The 16,004-nt window shown below is 48.9% G+C and overlaps 28 non-coding genes across 28 annotated transcripts; 14 read left to right on the top strand and 14 right to left on the bottom strand.

The window, feature by feature from the left end:
• The first annotated feature begins 408 nt into the window (after window positions 1-408).
• LOC134545802 (U1 spliceosomal RNA) lies at window positions 409-571 on the top strand. The gene has a single exon (XR_010078801.1). It is a non-coding gene; the product is annotated as a U1 spliceosomal RNA (small nuclear RNA).
• A 299-nt stretch (window positions 572-870) lies between these two features.
• Window positions 871-990, bottom strand: LOC134545880 (U5 spliceosomal RNA). The gene has a single exon (XR_010078874.1). It is a non-coding gene; the product is annotated as a U5 spliceosomal RNA (small nuclear RNA).
• A 543-nt stretch (window positions 991-1,533) lies between these two features.
• Window positions 1,534-1,696, top strand: LOC134545801 (U1 spliceosomal RNA). Its single transcript, XR_010078800.1, has one exon. It is a non-coding gene; the product is annotated as a U1 spliceosomal RNA (small nuclear RNA).
• Window positions 1,697-1,995: 299 nt separating this feature from the next.
• Window positions 1,996-2,115, bottom strand: LOC134545878 (U5 spliceosomal RNA). Its single transcript, XR_010078873.1, has one exon. It is a non-coding gene; the product is annotated as a U5 spliceosomal RNA (small nuclear RNA).
• Window positions 2,116-2,659: 544 nt separating this feature from the next.
• Window positions 2,660-2,822, top strand: LOC134545799 (U1 spliceosomal RNA). The gene has a single exon (XR_010078798.1). It is a non-coding gene; the product is annotated as a U1 spliceosomal RNA (small nuclear RNA).
• A 299-nt stretch (window positions 2,823-3,121) lies between these two features.
• On the bottom strand, window positions 3,122-3,241 carry LOC134545877 (U5 spliceosomal RNA). Its single transcript, XR_010078872.1, has one exon. It is a non-coding gene; the product is annotated as a U5 spliceosomal RNA (small nuclear RNA).
• A 543-nt stretch (window positions 3,242-3,784) lies between these two features.
• On the top strand, window positions 3,785-3,947 carry LOC134545798 (U1 spliceosomal RNA). The gene has a single exon (XR_010078797.1). It is a non-coding gene; the product is annotated as a U1 spliceosomal RNA (small nuclear RNA).
• A 299-nt stretch (window positions 3,948-4,246) lies between these two features.
• Window positions 4,247-4,366, bottom strand: LOC134545876 (U5 spliceosomal RNA). Its single transcript, XR_010078871.1, has one exon. It is a non-coding gene; the product is annotated as a U5 spliceosomal RNA (small nuclear RNA).
• Window positions 4,367-4,909: 543 nt separating this feature from the next.
• Window positions 4,910-5,072, top strand: LOC134545797 (U1 spliceosomal RNA). Its single transcript, XR_010078796.1, has one exon. It is a non-coding gene; the product is annotated as a U1 spliceosomal RNA (small nuclear RNA).
• Window positions 5,073-5,371: 299 nt separating this feature from the next.
• On the bottom strand, window positions 5,372-5,491 carry LOC134545875 (U5 spliceosomal RNA). Its single transcript, XR_010078870.1, has one exon. It is a non-coding gene; the product is annotated as a U5 spliceosomal RNA (small nuclear RNA).
• A 543-nt stretch (window positions 5,492-6,034) lies between these two features.
• LOC134545796 (U1 spliceosomal RNA) lies at window positions 6,035-6,197 on the top strand. Its single transcript, XR_010078795.1, has one exon. It is a non-coding gene; the product is annotated as a U1 spliceosomal RNA (small nuclear RNA).
• A 299-nt stretch (window positions 6,198-6,496) lies between these two features.
• Window positions 6,497-6,616, bottom strand: LOC134545874 (U5 spliceosomal RNA). Its single transcript, XR_010078869.1, has one exon. It is a non-coding gene; the product is annotated as a U5 spliceosomal RNA (small nuclear RNA).
• Window positions 6,617-7,159: 543 nt separating this feature from the next.
• Window positions 7,160-7,322, top strand: LOC134545795 (U1 spliceosomal RNA). Its single transcript, XR_010078794.1, has one exon. It is a non-coding gene; the product is annotated as a U1 spliceosomal RNA (small nuclear RNA).
• Window positions 7,323-7,621: 299 nt separating this feature from the next.
• LOC134545873 (U5 spliceosomal RNA) lies at window positions 7,622-7,741 on the bottom strand. Its single transcript, XR_010078868.1, has one exon. It is a non-coding gene; the product is annotated as a U5 spliceosomal RNA (small nuclear RNA).
• Window positions 7,742-8,284: 543 nt separating this feature from the next.
• Window positions 8,285-8,447, top strand: LOC134545939 (U1 spliceosomal RNA). The gene has a single exon (XR_010078932.1). It is a non-coding gene; the product is annotated as a U1 spliceosomal RNA (small nuclear RNA).
• Window positions 8,448-8,746: 299 nt separating this feature from the next.
• LOC134545872 (U5 spliceosomal RNA) lies at window positions 8,747-8,866 on the bottom strand. Its single transcript, XR_010078867.1, has one exon. It is a non-coding gene; the product is annotated as a U5 spliceosomal RNA (small nuclear RNA).
• Window positions 8,867-9,409: 543 nt separating this feature from the next.
• On the top strand, window positions 9,410-9,572 carry LOC134545938 (U1 spliceosomal RNA). The gene has a single exon (XR_010078931.1). It is a non-coding gene; the product is annotated as a U1 spliceosomal RNA (small nuclear RNA).
• A 289-nt stretch (window positions 9,573-9,861) lies between these two features.
• Window positions 9,862-9,981, bottom strand: LOC134545871 (U5 spliceosomal RNA). The gene has a single exon (XR_010078866.1). It is a non-coding gene; the product is annotated as a U5 spliceosomal RNA (small nuclear RNA).
• A 543-nt stretch (window positions 9,982-10,524) lies between these two features.
• Window positions 10,525-10,687, top strand: LOC134545937 (U1 spliceosomal RNA). The gene has a single exon (XR_010078930.1). It is a non-coding gene; the product is annotated as a U1 spliceosomal RNA (small nuclear RNA).
• Window positions 10,688-10,986: 299 nt separating this feature from the next.
• On the bottom strand, window positions 10,987-11,106 carry LOC134545869 (U5 spliceosomal RNA). The gene has a single exon (XR_010078864.1). It is a non-coding gene; the product is annotated as a U5 spliceosomal RNA (small nuclear RNA).
• Window positions 11,107-11,650: 544 nt separating this feature from the next.
• LOC134545936 (U1 spliceosomal RNA) lies at window positions 11,651-11,813 on the top strand. Its single transcript, XR_010078929.1, has one exon. It is a non-coding gene; the product is annotated as a U1 spliceosomal RNA (small nuclear RNA).
• Window positions 11,814-12,112: 299 nt separating this feature from the next.
• LOC134545868 (U5 spliceosomal RNA) lies at window positions 12,113-12,232 on the bottom strand. The gene has a single exon (XR_010078863.1). It is a non-coding gene; the product is annotated as a U5 spliceosomal RNA (small nuclear RNA).
• A 545-nt stretch (window positions 12,233-12,777) lies between these two features.
• LOC134545935 (U1 spliceosomal RNA) lies at window positions 12,778-12,940 on the top strand. The gene has a single exon (XR_010078928.1). It is a non-coding gene; the product is annotated as a U1 spliceosomal RNA (small nuclear RNA).
• Window positions 12,941-13,239: 299 nt separating this feature from the next.
• On the bottom strand, window positions 13,240-13,359 carry LOC134545867 (U5 spliceosomal RNA). Its single transcript, XR_010078862.1, has one exon. It is a non-coding gene; the product is annotated as a U5 spliceosomal RNA (small nuclear RNA).
• Window positions 13,360-13,902: 543 nt separating this feature from the next.
• On the top strand, window positions 13,903-14,065 carry LOC134545933 (U1 spliceosomal RNA). Its single transcript, XR_010078926.1, has one exon. It is a non-coding gene; the product is annotated as a U1 spliceosomal RNA (small nuclear RNA).
• A 299-nt stretch (window positions 14,066-14,364) lies between these two features.
• Window positions 14,365-14,484, bottom strand: LOC134545866 (U5 spliceosomal RNA). The gene has a single exon (XR_010078861.1). It is a non-coding gene; the product is annotated as a U5 spliceosomal RNA (small nuclear RNA).
• A 543-nt stretch (window positions 14,485-15,027) lies between these two features.
• Window positions 15,028-15,190, top strand: LOC134545932 (U1 spliceosomal RNA). The gene has a single exon (XR_010078925.1). It is a non-coding gene; the product is annotated as a U1 spliceosomal RNA (small nuclear RNA).
• Window positions 15,191-15,489: 299 nt separating this feature from the next.
• LOC134545865 (U5 spliceosomal RNA) lies at window positions 15,490-15,609 on the bottom strand. Its single transcript, XR_010078860.1, has one exon. It is a non-coding gene; the product is annotated as a U5 spliceosomal RNA (small nuclear RNA).
• Window positions 15,610-16,004: the final 395 nt, after the last annotated feature.

The following is a 16,004-nucleotide window of genomic DNA, read 5'->3' as shown; positions in this document are numbered from 1 at the left end:
TTCGTGAAACCCTAGGTATGTTGCTAATGGAAAAAAGTTCCCCTCTCGACTGTGCCGTGGTGCCCGCCTTTTTGCCGAGGCGGACGCGACGACCCGAGTGCCGCCACGCGGCAAACGGTGTAACCAAGTGCCGCCACGCGGCAAACGGGGTAACCAAATGCACGCGGCGGTCGACCGTCGCCGTGGGTACAGAAACAAAGGAAACGAGGTGCGAGTAGAAACGGGCAGTTGTAGGAAGAAATTGTATTTGCATTGTTGGTGTGTACTGTCATGTAGTGTGATGAACTGGCACGGGAGTGTTATGTCTGGGGAAAGAGCTGTTTCGGAGGTAGAAGTACATAACCTCAAAACACGTTGATGAGGTGGTCCGAGCTCCAAGTGAAATAGAAAAGCGAAACACTGCGCAGCATACTTACCTGGCGTAGGGGCTACCCTGATCAAGCAGGGGGTTCCCCCAGGGTGAGGCTCTTCCCTTGCACTTCGGTTGAGCTGACCTCTGCGATTACCCCAAATGTGGGTAACTCGGGCGCGTAATTTTTGGTAGTCGGGACTGCGTTCGCGCTGTCCCGGTGAAAAAATTTCAACTTAGTAGTTGTGAAGTAGTGTTAAGAATTATGTACAGTGAAGTGTAATTTTTTTTTTTTTTTTCATCTGTGTATGGTATGTAATGCATTCGTAGGTCTCAAGTTTACGGTGCCTTGGCGAACAACCCCACCGTCTTGAAAGTGCGGAAGGAAGGTACGTAATTGTGCATGGTAATAGTTGAAAAAAGAAAAAAAAAATTCCCATGAACGATACTTGTCCAATTCGATTTTTCAGATTTCCCCCTCCCCGCCTCACCCCCGGGCCCAGTGGTTTAACGGTAACCGGCCCAGTGTGTAAACACTGGGCACAACAAAAAATTGTTTAAAGACTCATCAAATGTTCCCCTCCACGGAAATCTTTAGTAAAAGGCGAAAGATTTATGCGTTTGAAGGGAAACCAGAGCACGGTTGAAACTTTGAAAATCCGGACTATATAGGAAAAATGTGCGGACCACCACTAATGGTGAAAATAGCGTACGGTCGTGCAGCCTGAAGCCGCGAATCGTCCGAAAATCGCCTCGTGGGACACGGCACTCGATATTTCGTGAAACCCTAGGTATGTTGCTAATGGAAAAAAGTTCCCCTCTCGACTGTGCCGTGGTGCCCGCCTTTTTGCCGAGGCGGACGCGACGACCCGAGTGCCGCCACGCGGCAAACGGTGTAACCAAGTGCCGCCACGCGGCAAACGGGGTAACCAAATGCACGCGGCGGTCGACCGTCGCCGTGGGTACAGAAACAAAGGAAACGAGGTGCGAGTAGAAACGGGCAGTTGTAGGAAGAAATTGTATTTGCATTGTTGGTGTGTACTGTCATGTAGTGTGATGAACTGGCACGGGAGTGTTATGTCTGGGGAAAGAGCTGTTTCGGAGGTAGAAGTACATAACCTCAAAACACGTTGATGAGGTGGTCCGAGCTCCAAGTGAAATAGAAAAGCGAAACACTGCGCAGCATACTTACCTGGCGTAGGGGCTACCCTGATCAAGCAGGGGGTTCCCCCAGGGTGAGGCTCTTCCCTTGCACTTCGGTTGAGCTGACCTCTGCGATTACCCCAAATGTGGGTAACTCGGGCGCGTAATTTTTGGTAGTCGGGACTGCGTTCGCGCTGTCCCGGTGAAAAAATTTCAACTTAGTAGTTGTGAAGTAGTGTTAAGAATTATGTACAGTGAAGTGTAATTTTTTTTTTTTTTTTCATCTGTGTATGGTATGTAATGCATTCGTAGGTCTCAAGTTTACGGTGCCTTGGCGAACAACCCCACCGTCTTGAAAGTGCGGAAGGAAGGTACGTAATTGTGCATGGTAATAGTTGAAAAAAGAAAAAAAAAATTCCCATGAACGATACTTGTCCAATTCGATTTTTCAGATTTCCCCCTCCCCGCCTCACCCCCGGGCCCAGTGGTTTAACGGTAACCGGCCCAGTGTGTAAACACTGGGCACAACAAAAAATTGTTTAAAGACTCATCAAATGTTCCCCTCCACGGAAATCTTTAGTAAAAGGCGAAAGATTTATGCGTTTGAAGGGAAACCAGAGCACGGTTGAAACTTTGAAAATCCGGACTATATAGGAAAAATGTGCGGACCACCACTAATGGTGAAAATAGCGTACGGTCGTGCAGCCTGAAGCCGCGAATCGTCCGAAAATCGCCTCGTGGGACACGGCACTCGATATTTCGTGAAACCCTAGGTATGTTGCTAATGGAAAAAAGTTCCCCTCTCGACTGTGCCGTGGTGCCCGCCTTTTTGCCGAGGCGGACGCGACGACCCGAGTGCCGCCACGCGGCAAACGGTGTAACCAAGTGCCGCCACGCGGCAAACGGTGGTAACCAAATGCACGCGGCGGTCGACCGTCGCCGTGGGTACAGAAACAAAGGAAACGAGGTGCGAGTAGAAACGGGCAGTTGTAGGAAGAAATTGTATTTGCATTGTTGGTGTGTACTGTCATGTAGTGTGATGAACTGGCACGGGAGTGTTATGTCTGGGGAAAGAGCTGTTTCGGAGGTAGAAGTACATAACCTCAAAACACGTTGATGAGGTGGTCCGAGCTCCAAGTGAAATAGAAAAGCGAAACACTGCGCAGCATACTTACCTGGCGTAGGGGCTACCCTGATCAAGCAGGGGGTTCCCCCAGGGTGAGGCTCTTCCCTTGCACTTCGGTTGAGCTGACCTCTGCGATTACCCCAAATGTGGGTAACTCGGGCGCGTAATTTTTGGTAGTCGGGACTGCGTTCGCGCTGTCCCGGTGAAAAAATTTCAACTTAGTAGTTGTGAAGTAGTGTTAAGAATTATGTACAGTGAAGTGTAATTTTTTTTTTTTTTTTCATCTGTGTATGGTATGTAATGCATTCGTAGGTCTCAAGTTTACGGTGCCTTGGCGAACAACCCCACCGTCTTGAAAGTGCGGAAGGAAGGTACGTAATTGTGCATGGTAATAGTTGAAAAAAGAAAAAAAAAATTCCCATGAACGATACTTGTCCAATTCGATTTTTCAGATTTCCCCCTCCCCGCCTCACCCCCGGGCCCAGTGGTTTAACGGTAACCGGCCCAGTGTGTAAACACTGGGCACAACAAAAAATTGTTTAAAGACTCATCAAATGTTCCCCTCCACGGAAATCTTTAGTAAAAGGCGAAAGATTTATGCGTTTGAAGGGAAACCAGAGCACGGTTGAAACTTTGAAAATCCGGACTATATAGGAAAAATGTGCGGACCACCACTAATGGTGAAAATAGCGTACGGTCGTGCAGCCTGAAGCCGCGAATCGTCCGAAAATCGCCTCGTGGGACACGGCACTCGATATTTCGTGAAACCCTAGGTATGTTGCTAATGGAAAAAAGTTCCCCTCTCGACTGTGCCGTGGTGCCCGCCTTTTTGCCGAGGCGGACGCGACGACCCGAGTGCCGCCACGCGGCAAACGGTGTAACCAAGTGCCGCCACGCGGCAAACGGGGTAACCAAATGCACGCGGCGGTCGACCGTCGCCGTGGGTACAGAAACAAAGGAAACGAGGTGCGAGTAGAAACGGGCAGTTGTAGGAAGAAATTGTATTTGCATTGTTGGTGTGTACTGTCATGTAGTGTGATGAACTGGCACGGGAGTGTTATGTCTGGGGAAAGAGCTGTTTCGGAGGTAGAAGTACATAACCTCAAAACACGTTGATGAGGTGGTCCGAGCTCCAAGTGAAATAGAAAAGCGAAACACTGCGCAGCATACTTACCTGGCGTAGGGGCTACCCTGATCAAGCAGGGGGTTCCCCCAGGGTGAGGCTCTTCCCTTGCACTTCGGTTGAGCTGACCTCTGCGATTACCCCAAATGTGGGTAACTCGGGCGCGTAATTTTTGGTAGTCGGGACTGCGTTCGCGCTGTCCCGGTGAAAAAATTTCAACTTAGTAGTTGTGAAGTAGTGTTAAGAATTATGTACAGTGAAGTGTAATTTTTTTTTTTTTTTTCATCTGTGTATGGTATGTAATGCATTCGTAGGTCTCAAGTTTACGGTGCCTTGGCGAACAACCCCACCGTCTTGAAAGTGCGGAAGGAAGGTACGTAATTGTGCATGGTAATAGTTGAAAAAAGAAAAAAAAAATTCCCATGAACGATACTTGTCCAATTCGATTTTTCAGATTTCCCCCTCCCCGCCTCACCCCCGGGCCCAGTGGTTTAACGGTAACCGGCCCAGTGTGTAAACACTGGGCACAACAAAAAATTGTTTAAAGACTCATCAAATGTTCCCCTCCACGGAAATCTTTAGTAAAAGGCGAAAGATTTATGCGTTTGAAGGGAAACCAGAGCACGGTTGAAACTTTGAAAATCCGGACTATATAGGAAAAATGTGCGGACCACCACTAATGGTGAAAATAGCGTACGGTCGTGCAGCCTGAAGCCGCGAATCGTCCGAAAATCGCCTCGTGGGACACGGCACTCGATATTTCGTGAAACCCTAGGTATGTTGCTAATGGAAAAAAGTTCCCCTCTCGACTGTGCCGTGGTGCCCGCCTTTTTGCCGAGGCGGACGCGACGACCCGAGTGCCGCCACGCGGCAAACGGTGTAACCAAGTGCCGCCACGCGGCAAACGGGGTAACCAAATGCACGCGGCGGTCGACCGTCGCCGTGGGTACAGAAACAAAGGAAACGAGGTGCGAGTAGAAACGGGCAGTTGTAGGAAGAAATTGTATTTGCATTGTTGGTGTGTACTGTCATGTAGTGTGATGAACTGGCACGGGAGTGTTATGTCTGGGGAAAGAGCTGTTTCGGAGGTAGAAGTACATAACCTCAAAACACGTTGATGAGGTGGTCCGAGCTCCAAGTGAAATAGAAAAGCGAAACACTGCGCAGCATACTTACCTGGCGTAGGGGCTACCCTGATCAAGCAGGGGGTTCCCCCAGGGTGAGGCTCTTCCCTTGCACTTCGGTTGAGCTGACCTCTGCGATTACCCCAAATGTGGGTAACTCGGGCGCGTAATTTTTGGTAGTCGGGACTGCGTTCGCGCTGTCCCGGTGAAAAAATTTCAACTTAGTAGTTGTGAAGTAGTGTTAAGAATTATGTACAGTGAAGTGTAATTTTTTTTTTTTTTTTCATCTGTGTATGGTATGTAATGCATTCGTAGGTCTCAAGTTTACGGTGCCTTGGCGAACAACCCCACCGTCTTGAAAGTGCGGAAGGAAGGTACGTAATTGTGCATGGTAATAGTTGAAAAAAGAAAAAAAAAATTCCCATGAACGATACTTGTCCAATTCGATTTTTCAGATTTCCCCCTCCCCGCCTCACCCCCGGGCCCAGTGGTTTAACGGTAACCGGCCCAGTGTGTAAACACTGGGCACAACAAAAAATTGTTTAAAGACTCATCAAATGTTCCCCTCCACGGAAATCTTTAGTAAAAGGCGAAAGATTTATGCGTTTGAAGGGAAACCAGAGCACGGTTGAAACTTTGAAAATCCGGACTATATAGGAAAAATGTGCGGACCACCACTAATGGTGAAAATAGCGTACGGTCGTGCAGCCTGAAGCCGCGAATCGTCCGAAAATCGCCTCGTGGGACACGGCACTCGATATTTCGTGAAACCCTAGGTATGTTGCTAATGGAAAAAAGTTCCCCTCTCGACTGTGCCGTGGTGCCCGCCTTTTTGCCGAGGCGGACGCGACGACCCGAGTGCCGCCACGCGGCAAACGGTGTAACCAAGTGCCGCCACGCGGCAAACGGGGTAACCAAATGCACGCGGCGGTCGACCGTCGCCGTGGGTACAGAAACAAAGGAAACGAGGTGCGAGTAGAAACGGGCAGTTGTAGGAAGAAATTGTATTTGCATTGTTGGTGTGTACTGTCATGTAGTGTGATGAACTGGCACGGGAGTGTTATGTCTGGGGAAAGAGCTGTTTCGGAGGTAGAAGTACATAACCTCAAAACACGTTGATGAGGTGGTCCGAGCTCCAAGTGAAATAGAAAAGCGAAACACTGCGCAGCATACTTACCTGGCGTAGGGGCTACCCTGATCAAGCAGGGGGTTCCCCCAGGGTGAGGCTCTTCCCTTGCACTTCGGTTGAGCTGACCTCTGCGATTACCCCAAATGTGGGTAACTCGGGCGCGTAATTTTTGGTAGTCGGGACTGCGTTCGCGCTGTCCCGGTGAAAAAATTTCAACTTAGTAGTTGTGAAGTAGTGTTAAGAATTATGTACAGTGAAGTGTAATTTTTTTTTTTTTTTTCATCTGTGTATGGTATGTAATGCATTCGTAGGTCTCAAGTTTACGGTGCCTTGGCGAACAACCCCACCGTCTTGAAAGTGCGGAAGGAAGGTACGTAATTGTGCATGGTAATAGTTGAAAAAAGAAAAAAAAAATTCCCATGAACGATACTTGTCCAATTCGATTTTTCAGATTTCCCCCTCCCCGCCTCACCCCCGGGCCCAGTGGTTTAACGGTAACCGGCCCAGTGTGTAAACACTGGGCACAACAAAAAATTGTTTAAAGACTCATCAAATGTTCCCCTCCACGGAAATCTTTAGTAAAAGGCGAAAGATTTATGCGTTTGAAGGGAAACCAGAGCACGGTTGAAACTTTGAAAATCCGGACTATATAGGAAAAATGTGCGGACCACCACTAATGGTGAAAATAGCGTACGGTCGTGCAGCCTGAAGCCGCGAATCGTCCGAAAATCGCCTCGTGGGACACGGCACTCGATATTTCGTGAAACCCTAGGTATGTTGCTAATGGAAAAAAGTTCCCCTCTCGACTGTGCCGTGGTGCCCGCCTTTTTGCCGAGGCGGACGCGACGACCCGAGTGCCGCCACGCGGCAAACGGTGTAACCAAGTGCCGCCACGCGGCAAACGGGGTAACCAAATGCACGCGGCGGTCGACCGTCGCCGTGGGTACAGAAACAAAGGAAACGAGGTGCGAGTAGAAACGGGCAGTTGTAGGAAGAAATTGTATTTGCATTGTTGGTGTGTACTGTCATGTAGTGTGATGAACTGGCACGGGAGTGTTATGTCTGGGGAAAGAGCTGTTTCGGAGGTAGAAGTACATAACCTCAAAACACGTTGATGAGGTGGTCCGAGCTCCAAGTGAAATAGAAAAGCGAAACACTGCGCAGCATACTTACCTGGCGTAGGGGCTACCCTGATCAAGCAGGGGGTTCCCCCAGGGTGAGGCTCTTCCCTTGCACTTCGGTTGAGCTGACCTCTGCGATTACCCCAAATGTGGGTAACTCGGGCGCGTAATTTTTGGTAGTCGGGACTGCGTTCGCGCTGTCCCGGTGAAAAAATTTCAACTTAGTAGTTGTGAAGTAGTGTTAAGAATTATGTACAGTGAAGTGTAATTTTTTTTTTTTTTTTCATCTGTGTATGGTATGTAATGCATTCGTAGGTCTCAAGTTTACGGTGCCTTGGCGAACAACCCCACCGTCTTGAAAGTGCGGAAGGAAGGTACGTAATTGTGCATGGTAATAGTTGAAAAAAGAAAAAAAAAATTCCCATGAACGATACTTGTCCAATTCGATTTTTCAGATTTCCCCCTCCCCGCCTCACCCCCGGGCCCAGTGGTTTAACGGTAACCGGCCCAGTGTGTAAACACTGGGCACAACAAAAAATTGTTTAAAGACTCATCAAATGTTCCCCTCCACGGAAATCTTTAGTAAAAGGCGAAAGATTTATGCGTTTGAAGGGAAACCAGAGCACGGTTGAAACTTTGAAAATCCGGACTATATAGGAAAAATGTGCGGACCACCACTAATGGTGAAAATAGCGTACGGTCGTGCAGCCTGAAGCCGCGAATCGTCCGAAAATCGCCTCGTGGGACACGGCACTCGATATTTCGTGAAACCCTAGGTATGTTGCTAATGGAAAAAAGTTCCCCTCTCGACTGTGCCGTGGTGCCCGCCTTTTTGCCGAGGCGGACGCGACGACCCGAGTGCCGCCACGCGGCAAACGGTGTAACCAAGTGCCGCCACGCGGCAAACGGGGTAACCAAATGCACGCGGCGGTCGACCGTCGCCGTGGGTACAGAAACAAAGGAAACGAGGTGCGAGTAGAAACGGGCAGTTGTAGGAAGAAATTGTATTTGCATTGTTGGTGTGTACTGTCATGTAGTGTGATGAACTGGCACGGGAGTGTTATGTCTGGGGAAAGAGCTGTTTCGGAGGTAGAAGTACATAACCTCAAAACACGTTGATGAGGTGGTCCGAGCTCCAAGTGAAATAGAAAAGCGAAACACTGCGCAGCATACTTACCTGGCGTAGGGGCTACCCTGATCAAGCAGGGGGTTCCCCCAGGGTGAGGCTCTTCCCTTGCACTTCGGTTGAGCTGACCTCTGCGATTACCCCAAATGTGGGTAACTCGGGCGCGTAATTTTTGGTAGTCGGGACTGCGTTCGCGCTGTCCCGGTGAAAAAATTTCAACTTAGTAGTTGTGAAGTAGTGTTAAGAATTATGTACAGTGAAGTGTAATTTTTTTTTTTTTTTTCATCTGTGTATGGTATGTAATGCATTCGTAGGTCTCAAGTTTACGGTGCCTTGGCGAACAACCCCACCGTCTTGAAAGTGCGGAAGGAAGGTACGTAATTGTGCATGGTAATAGTTGAAAAAAGAAAAAAAAAATTCCCATGAACGATACTTGTCCAATTCGATTTTTCAGATTTCCCCCTCCCCGCCTCACCCCCGGGCCCAGTGGTTTAACGGTAACCGGCCCAGTGTGTAAACACTGGGCACAACAAAAAATTGTTTAAAGACTCATCAAATGTTCCCCTCCACGGAAATCTTTAGTAAAAGGCGAAAGATTTATGCGTTTGAAGGGAAACCAGAGCACGGTTGAAACTTTGAAAATCCGGACTATATAGGAAAAATGTGCGGACCACCACTAATGGTGAAAATAGCGTACGGTCGTGCAGCCTGAAGCCGCGAATCGTCCGAAAATCGCCTCGTGGGACACGGCACTCGATATTTCGTGAAACCCTAGGTATGTTGCTAATGGAAAAAAGTTCCCCTCTCGACTGTGCCGTGGTGCCCGCCTTTTTGCCGAGGCGGACGCGACGACCCGAGTGCCGCCACGCGGCAAACGGTGTAACCAAGTGCCGCCACGCGGCAAACGGGGTAACCAAATGCACGCGGCGGTCGACCGTCGCCGTGGGTACAGAAACAAAGGAAACGAGGTGCGAGTAGAAACGGGCAGTTGTAGGAAGAAATTGTATTTGCATTGTTGGTGTGTACTGTCATGTAGTGTGATGAACTGGCACGGGAGTGTTATGTCTGGGGAAAGAGCTGTTTCGGAGGTAGAAGTACATAACCTCAAAACACGTTGATGAGGTGGTCCGAGCTCCAAGTGAAATAGAAAAGCGAAACACTGCGCAGCATACTTACCTGGCGTAGGGGCTACCCTGATCAAGCAGGGGGTTCCCCCAGGGTGAGGCTCTTCCCTTGCACTTCGGTTGAGCTGACCTCTGCGATTACCCCAAATGTGGGTAACTCGGGCGCGTAATTTTTGGTAGTCGGGACTGCGTTCGCGCTGTCCCGGTGAAAAAATTTCAACTTAGTAGGTGTTAAGAATTATGTACAGTGAAGTGTAATTTTTTTTTTTTTTTTCATCTGTGTATGGTATGTAATGCATTCGTAGGTCTCAAGTTTACGGTGCCTTGGCGAACAACCCCACCGTCTTGAAAGTGCGGAAGGAAGGTACGTAATTGTGCATGGTAATAGTTGAAAAAAGAAAAAAAAAATTCCCATGAACGATACTTGTCCAATTCGATTTTTCAGATTTCCCCCTCCCCGCCTCACCCCCGGGCCCAGTGGTTTAACGGTAACCGGCCCAGTGTGTAAACACTGGGCACAACAAAAAATTGTTTAAAGACTCATCAAATGTTCCCCTCCACGGAAATCTTTAGTAAAAGGCGAAAGATTTATGCGTTTGAAGGGAAACCAGAGCACGGTTGAAACTTTGAAAATCCGGACTATATAGGAAAAATGTGCGGACCACCACTAATGGTGAAAATAGCGTACGGTCGTGCAGCCTGAAGCCGCGAATCGTCCGAAAATCGCCTCGTGGGACACGGCACTCGATATTTCGTGAAACCCTAGGTATGTTGCTAATGGAAAAAAGTTCCCCTCTCGACTGTGCCGTGGTGCCCGCCTTTTTGCCGAGGCGGACGCGACGACCCGAGTGCCGCCACGCGGCAAACGGTGTAACCAAGTGCCGCCACGCGGCAAACGGGGTAACCAAATGCACGCGGCGGTCGACCGTCGCCGTGGGTACAGAAACAAAGGAAACGAGGTGCGAGTAGAAACGGGCAGTTGTAGGAAGAAATTGTATTTGCATTGTTGGTGTGTACTGTCATGTAGTGTGATGAACTGGCACGGGAGTGTTATGTCTGGGGAAAGAGCTGTTTCGGAGGTAGAAGTACATAACCTCAAAACACGTTGATGAGGTGGTCCGAGCTCCAAGTGAAATAGAAAAGCGAAACACTGCGCAGCATACTTACCTGGCGTAGGGGCTACCCTGATCAAGCAGGGGGTTCCCCCAGGGTGAGGCTCTTCCCTTGCACTTCGGTTGAGCTGACCTCTGCGATTACCCCAAATGTGGGTAACTCGGGCGCGTAATTTTTGGTAGTCGGGACTGCGTTCGCGCTGTCCCGGTGAAAAAATTTCAACTTAGTAGTTGTGAAGTAGTGTTAAGAATTATGTACAGTGAAGTGTAATTTTTTTTTTTTTTTTCATCTGTGTATGGTATGTAATGCATTCGTAGGTCTCAAGTTTACGGTGCCTTGGCGAACAACCCCACCGTCTTGAAAGTGCGGAAGGAAGGTACGTAATTGTGCATGGTAATAGTTGAAAAAAGAAAAAAAAAATTCCCATGAACGATACTTGTCCAATTCGATTTTTCAGATTTCCCCCTCCCCGCCTCACCCCCGGGCCCAGTGGTTTAACGGTAACCGGCCCAGTGTGTAAACACTGGGCACAACAAAAAATTGTTTAAAGACTCATCAAATGTTCCCCTCCACGGAAATCTTTAGTAAAAGGCGAAAGATTTATGCGTTTGAAGGGAAACCAGAGCACGGTTGAAACTTTGAAAATCCGGACTATATAGGAAAAATGTGCGGACCACCACTAATGGTGAAAATAGCGTACGGTCGTGCAGCCTGAAGCCGCGAATCGTCCGAAAATCGCCTCGTGGGACACGGCACTCGATATTTCGTGAAACCCTAGGTATGTTGCTAATGGAAAAAAGTTCCCCTCTCGACTGTGCCGTGGTGCCCGCCTTTTTGCCGAGGCGGACGCGACGACCCGAGTGCCGCCACGCGGCAAACGGTGTAACCAAGTGCCGCCACGCGGCAAACGGGGGTAACCAAATGCACGCGGCGGTCGACCGTCGCCGTGGGTACAGAAACAAAGGAAACGAGGTGCGAGTAGAAACGGGCAGTTGTAGGAAGAAATTGTATTTGCATTGTTGGTGTGTACTGTCATGTAGTGTGATGAACTGGCACGGGAGTGTTATGTCTGGGGAAAGAGCTGTTTCGGAGGTAGAAGTACATAACCTCAAAACACGTTGATGAGGTGGTCCGAGCTCCAAGTGAAATAGAAAAGCGAAACACTGCGCAGCATACTTACCTGGCGTAGGGGCTACCCTGATCAAGCAGGGGGTTCCCCCAGGGTGAGGCTCTTCCCTTGCACTTCGGTTGAGCTGACCTCTGCGATTACCCCAAATGTGGGTAACTCGGGCGCGTAATTTTTGGTAGTCGGGACTGCGTTCGCGCTGTCCCGGTGAAAAAATTTCAACTTAGTAGTTGTGAAGTAGTGTTAAGAATTATGTACAGTGAAGTGTAATTTTTTTTTTTTTTTTCATCTGTGTATGGTATGTAATGCATTCGTAGGTCTCAAGTTTACGGTGCCTTGGCGAACAACCCCACCGTCTTGAAAGTGCGGAAGGAAGGTACGTAATTGTGCATGGTAATAGTTGAAAAAAGAAAAAAAAAATTCCCATGAACGATACTTGTCCAATTCGATTTTTCAGATTTCCCCCTCCCCGCCTCACCCCCGGGCCCAGTGGTTTAACGGTAACCGGCCCAGTGTGTAAACACTGGGCACAACAAAAAATTGTTTAAAGACTCATCAAATGTTCCCCTCCACGGAAATCTTTAGTAAAAGGCGAAAGATTTATGCGTTTGAAGGGAAACCAGAGCACGGTTGAAACTTTGAAAATCCGGACTATATAGGAAAAATGTGCGGACCACCACTAATGGTGAAAATAGCGTACGGTCGTGCAGCCTGAAGCCGCGAATCGTCCGAAAATCGCCTCGTGGGACACGGCACTCGATATTTCGTGAAACCCTAGGTATGTTGCTAATGGAAAAAAGTTCCCCTCTCGACTGTGCCGTGGTGCCCGCCTTTTTGCCGAGGCGGACGCGACGACCCGAGTGCCGCCACGCGGCAAACGGTGTAACCAAGTGCCGCCACGCGGCAAACGGGGTAACCAAATGCACGCGGCGGTCGACCGTCGCCGTGGGTACAGAAACAAAGGAAACGAGGTGCGAGTAGAAACGGGCAGTTGTAGGAAGAAATTGTATTTGCATTGTTGGTGTGTGTACTGTCATGTAGTGTGATGAACTGGCACGGGAGTGTTATGTCTGGGGAAAGAGCTGTTTCGGAGGTAGAAGTACATAACCTCAAAACACGTTGATGAGGTGGTCCGAGCTCCAAGTGAAATAGAAAAGCGAAACACTGCGCAGCATACTTACCTGGCGTAGGGGCTACCCTGATCAAGCAGGGGGTTCCCCCAGGGTGAGGCTCTTCCCTTGCACTTCGGTTGAGCTGACCTCTGCGATTACCCCAAATGTGGGTAACTCGGGCGCGTAATTTTTGGTAGTCGGGACTGCGTTCGCGCTGTCCCGGTGAAAAAATTTCAACTTAGTAGTTGTGAAGTAGTGTTAAGAATTATGTACAGTGAAGTGTAATTTTTTTTTTTTTTTTCATCTGTGTATGGTATGTAATGCATTCGTAGGTCTCAAGTTTACGGTGCCTTGGCGAACAACCCCACCGTCTTGAAAGTGCGGAAGGAAGGTACGTAATTGTGCATGGTAATAGTTGAAAAAAGAAAAAAAAAATTCCCATGAACGATACTTGTCCAATTCGATTTTTCAGATTTCCCCCTCCCCGCCTCACCCCCGGGCCCAGTGGTTTAACGGTAACCGGCCCAGTGTGTAAACACTGGGCACAACAAAAAATTGTTTAAAGACTCATCAAATGTTCCCCTCCACGGAAATCTTTAGTAAAAGGCGAAAGATTTATGCGTTTGAAGGGAAACCAGAGCACGGTTGAAACTTTGAAAATCCGGACTATATAGGAAAAATGTGCGGACCACCACTAATGGTGAAAATAGCGTACGGTCGTGCAGCCTGAAGCCGCGAATCGTCCGAAAATCGCCTCGTGGGACACGGCACTCGATATTTCGTGAAACCCTAGGTATGTTGCTAATGGAAAAAAGTTCCCCTCTCGACTGTGCCGTGGTGCCCGCCTTTTTGCCGAGGCGGACGCGACGACCCGAGTGCCGCCACGCGGCAAACGGTGTAACCAAGTGCCGCCACGCGGCAAACGGGGTAACCAAATGCACGCGGCGGTCGACCGTCGCCGTGGGTACAGAAACAAAGGAAACGAGGTGCGAGTAGAAACGGGCAGTTGTAGGAAGAAATTGTATTTGCATTGTTGGTGTGTACTGTCATGTAGTGTGATGAACTGGCACGGGAGTGTTATGTCTGGGGAAAGAGCTGTTTCGGAGGTAGAAGTACATAACCTCAAAACACGTTGATGAGGTGGTCCGAGCTCCAAGTGAAATAGAAAAGCGAAACACTGCGCAGCATACTTACCTGGCGTAGGGGCTACCCTGATCAAGCAGGGGGTTCCCCCAGGGTGAGGCTCTTCCCTTGCACTTCGGTTGAGCTGACCTCTGCGATTACCCCAAATGTGGGTAACTCGGGCGCGTAATTTTTGGTAGTCGGGACTGCGTTCGCGCTGTCCCGGTGAAAAAATTTCAACTTAGTAGTTGTGAAGTAGTGTTAAGAATTATGTACAGTGAAGTGTAATTTTTTTTTTTTTTTTCATCTGTGTATGGTATGTAATGCATTCGTAGGTCTCAAGTTTACGGTGCCTTGGCGAACAACCCCACCGTCTTGAAAGTGCGGAAGGAAGGTACGTAATTGTGCATGGTAATAGTTGAAAAAAGAAAAAAAAAATTCCCATGAACGATACTTGTCCAATTCGATTTTTCAGATTTCCCCCTCCCCGCCTCACCCCCGGGCCCAGTGGTTTAACGGTAACCGGCCCAGTGTGTAAACACTGGGCACAACAAAAAATTGTTTAAAGACTCATCAAATGTTCCCCTCCACGGAAATCTTTAGTAAAAGGCGAAAGATTTATGCGTTTGAAGGGAAACCAGAGCACGGTTGAAACTTTGAAAATCCGGACTATATAGGAAAAATGTGCGGACCACCACTAATGGTGAAAATAGCGTACGGTCGTGCAGCCTGAAGCCGCGAATCGTCCGAAAATCGCCTCGTGGGACACGGCACTCGATATTTCGTGAAACCCTAGGTATGTTGCTAATGGAAAAAAGTTCCCCTCTCGACTGTGCCGTGGTGCCCGCCTTTTTGCCGAGGCGGACGCGACGACCCGAGTGCCGCCACGCGGCAAACGGTGTAACCAAGTGCCGCCACGCGGCAAACGGGGTAACCAAATGCACGCGGCGGTCGACCGTCGCCGTGGGTACAGAAACAAAGGAAACGAGGTGCGAGTAGAAACGGGCAGTTGTAGGAAGAAATTGTATTTGCATTGTTGGTGTGTACTGTCATGTAGTGTGATGAACTGGCACGGGAGTGTTATGTCTGGGGAAAGAGCTGTTTCGGAGGTAGAAGTACATAACCTCAAAACACGTTGATGAGGTGGTCCGAGCTCCAAGTGAAATAGAAAAGCGAAACACTGCGCAGCATACTTACCTGGCGTAGGGGCTACCCTGATCAAGCAGGGGGTTCCCCCAGGGTGAGGCTCTTCCCTTGCACTTCGGTTGAGCTGACCTCTGCGATTACCCCAAATGTGGGTAACTCGGGCGCGTAATTTTTGGTAGTCGGGACTGCGTTCGCGCTGTCCCGGTGAAAAAATTTCAACTTAGTAGTTGTGAAGTAGTGTTAAGAATTATGTACAGTGAAGTGTAATTTTTTTTTTTTTTTTCATCTGTGTATGGTATGTAATGCATTCGTAGGTCTCAAGTTTACGGTGCCTTGGCGAACAACCCCACCGTCTTGAAAGTGCGGAAGGAAGGTACGTAATTGTGCATGGTAATAGTTGAAAAAAGAAAAAAAAAATTCCCATGAACGATACTTGTCCAATTCGATTTTTCAGATTTCCCCCTCCCCGCCTCACCCCCGGGCCCAGTGGTTTAACGGTAACCGGCCCAGTGTGTAAACACTGGGCACAACAAAAAATTGTTTAAAGACTCATCAAATGTTCCCCTCCACGGAAATCTTTAGTAAAAGGCGAAAGATTTATGCGTTTGAAGGGAAACCAGAGCACGGTTGAAACTTTGAAAATCCGGACTATATAGGAAAAATGTGCGGACCACCACTAATGGTGAAAATAGCGTACGGTCGTGCAGCCTGAAGCCGCGAATCGTCCGAAAATCGCCTCGTGGGACACGGCACTCGATATTTCGTGAAACCCTAGGTATGTTGCTAATGGAAAAAAGTTCCCCTCTCGACTGTGCCGTGGTGCCCGCCTTTTTGCCGAGGCGGACGCGACGACCCGAGTGCCGCCACGCGGCAAACGGTGTAACCAAGTGCCGCCACGCGGCAAACGGGGTAACCAAATGCACGCGGCGGTCGACCGTCGCCGTGGGTACAGAAACAAAGGAAACGAGGTGCGAGTAGAAACGGGCAGTTGTAGGAAGAAATTGTATTTGCATTGTTGGT

The sequence above is a fragment of the Bacillus rossius genome, unplaced genomic scaffold (assembly GCF_032445375.1).
Source record: "Bacillus rossius redtenbacheri isolate Brsri unplaced genomic scaffold, Brsri_v3 Brsri_v3_scf89, whole genome shotgun sequence".
Lineage (NCBI taxonomy): Eukaryota > Metazoa > Arthropoda > Insecta > Phasmatodea > Bacillidae > Bacillus > Bacillus rossius.
Note: the sequence above shows the minus strand (reverse complement) of the source record. Positions and strands in the feature narration are given on the sequence as shown.